This window comes from Brienomyrus brachyistius, chromosome 4 (assembly GCF_023856365.1).
Source record: "Brienomyrus brachyistius isolate T26 chromosome 4, BBRACH_0.4, whole genome shotgun sequence".
Taxonomy (NCBI): domain Eukaryota; kingdom Metazoa; phylum Chordata; class Actinopteri; order Osteoglossiformes; family Mormyridae; genus Brienomyrus; species Brienomyrus brachyistius.
This window is the reverse complement of record NC_064536.1, coordinates 6002412-6005302: the sequence shown is the minus strand read 5'-3', so window position 1 is coordinate 6005302 and position 2891 is coordinate 6002412. Positions and strand designations below refer to the sequence as shown.

Below are 2891 nucleotides of genomic sequence, written 5' to 3'. Positions count from 1 at the left end.
ACAGGAACCGAGCCGTACTCGAACTGTATTATGAAGAGGGACTAGTTACCGTGCAATTCTGGCTCGCTTCGGTTTTCCACTGCAGAGGGGTTGGGCTCTTTAAAGGTGTTGGAAAGCAAGAGTGACGTAAAACTGAAGAAACACATATACTGTTCACACGGTATAGATTGTGATTTCTGTGCAATTCTTATTTATTTTTTTACTGTGTGCTAGAATCGCTGTTTTATGCAAGCATCAAACGCTAGTGGAATTAGCTTTTGCCCATGTAAATTTGCATTATGAGTCCATTCCTTTCATGAATATACTGTGGCATGCAATACTACTAAAAATTAGCTGTGTCCATGCATATGGACACAGATCACTGGTATTTCCATGCAGCAACATCGTGGACTCAGACATTTTTTCCTTATTCCATCCTAAATAGGGCTTCTTGTCCAGTGCAGAAAATCTTCAGAGAAAGAGATGCTCTGGTATACCAATTCTCCTGAAAGCCAAATCCCAGCCCACCTGAAGATTGTGGCACCACTGATGTGATTGTGAGTGTGTTAAATCAGTGTTTCCAAACCAGGTACTCAAACAGTTTTGCTCCCTTACAGCCCCCTACTTTGAACTGGGAGGGAGCAAAAACCTGAATTGTCTGCAGGTATCCAAGGACCAGGTTGGGAAACGTTGTGTTAAACAACCTGCATGGGGAGCTGAGCATCAACAGCAGCATCTTCCAACAAATACATACCCGGTATGCAAGCACCCACGAAAAGAGTGACTGTGATGTTAATGAAATTCATCTACTACGTTTCCATGACAACAACACATCACCACCAATTAAATTAGTTTTCCCCACAGTCATTGGAACATTCTGAGGGTGCTACGTGTTTACTTGTAAGATAGGTAGATGACTGTTTTTAGGAATCTTACATTGAATCTGCTGCCGAAAACGCAGCTGAGGAGAACTGGAGATGCTGCCGATAATCTCTGTACACAGAGTGTCTCACACTGCGGTACTGATTCTACAAGTCCAGGTCCATAGTACTCGGTAGTGATTATCCCCACGAAATTTTGAGGTATAATCACCATTGAGCACAGGAGGACAGAAATCCAAAATGTTCCGCGTGCGGAGGCATAAGGAGAAGCTACTGGAGAATGAAAGCATCAGTGCTGACTACCTTGTCATCTCCTTCCCCTCAATCAGGGAGGGGAACACCCATGTCGAGAGCCACATCCACCCACCTGGGGCCCCACCCTGAGGCACAACATTGATCCCAGGGGAAAGGGAGGTTCCTTTTGTCTTGTGCTACACCTGTTAGAAGTCTATCTGCCTCCATGTGCTCCTTCCTCTGCACAGCCTGGAGCACCTCATTGTTGCACGAACTCTTTCTGCAGTGACACCAGGAAAGCATGGAAACCAAGTTGATTGATGATGATAGCATGGAGGATGAGGGGTACGCACACCCTGAGGAACAGCCACAGGCTAACTGTACAGCAAAACAACAAAAAAAAAAAAACGCATTACATTATATCATCTATTTACCCAGTGGACTGCCTGGTCTAGACCTACCACCACCGCCGCCTCACTTCCACTCATTTTTTACCTAAAGGGCCCCAGCTACATTGTGCCATTTACAGAAGAGATTCAGGTCAAAGACTTTCTCGGGGGTACAGAGGCCATTCCTGTAAAAGCACCTTCCGGTCATTCATTCCGTTCTTCCACCGCTGTTCTCCAACTTTCATCCCATTCTCCCACATCGTCTGTGGCATCGTACCAACTTCCAAGGCCGTGACCATCACTGCTTGCTTGCTAATGCAAGGGAATTATAAAGGCAGACATCTCTCTGTCCTGTTTTGGGTTACAAGATCCACAAAACCCTCACGCCATGGGTGTAAATAAACAAGAGACACCAAAAGCACAAGCTTTTCTATCCTCTTTCATCTGTGTTAGATGTTTTGAAAAGCAGAGGGGTATGCAGACGAGCAGCACTCACCTTTATCTCCAGATGCAAGTGGCAGCATGTCTACTAAACGCATGTACAATGTGAGTGGACTCTGCTGTGCTTCAGACACACTGTACCTGGGGGGGGGGGTTGCAAGCTGATGGTCCCAGACTGGGGTGGGGTTGGCCATGATTAAAGGCAGGTAAAACATGTGGACTTCTAATCCTGGGTAGGTTAGGATAATGACACCACCCTTGAGAGAGGGACTTAATCCACTCTGCTCCAGTCAAGACTGATCTATGTGTAACCCTTCTTGGGGAGGGGGGATGCTGTAGAAGGATCTCTATAACTAAGACCCCCCCCCACCCCTCCACAACAATACAGAAGACAACTGAGTTACAAAATAAAGTGAACTTTATATTACTTAAGCCATATATAAAGCAGGAACAAGAACAGATTTTGTTTACCCAGCTAACTCAGTCTCCTGAACGCAACAAATACATATATAAAAAATATCTAAGAAGAAAAAACACAATGAGCTTTCTCTTCCGTTTGCGTAAATGTTTTCTCCTGCTGCTTCCCCGGAGGACATTTGCAGCGCATTCCGAAGGGGTGATCATCAGGAGCGCCTACAATGGCGGCAGCCCGGTTTTGGCGCGAAACGTTAAAACACAAAAAACAGCGTAGTACAGTTACTAAAATATATTTTTAAACGGTCGTTTTACATGAAATGTTATACTGTTGCAGCGATTAACTATTATAGTCAAAAGTTACACCAATGCCAAACCGACGATAAATTGGACGGGCTTCACAGCCTAGGAAGCTATCATCAGTCAATCCAGGCTCACCGTCACCTTCACCATAATATGCTGGATAAAAGCTGCAATAATCACCTTGTTGTGTCTTCCCATTTTAATAGCTGCAATTACTTCGGTAAATTAATCAAAACAGGTCCAAGCTTTT

At 44.8% G+C, this 2891-nt stretch overlaps 1 long non-coding RNA gene across 1 annotated transcript; it reads right to left on the bottom strand.

Annotated features, from left to right (window-relative positions):
• On the bottom strand, positions 1–1789 carry LOC125740234 (uncharacterized). The gene is made up of 3 exons (XR_007397475.1): positions 1681–1789; positions 1228–1374; positions 1–97 (listed from the first exon to the last, which is right to left on the bottom strand). It is a non-coding gene; the product is annotated as an uncharacterized LOC125740234 (long non-coding RNA).
• Between the last annotated feature and the right edge of the window lie 1102 nt (positions 1790–2891).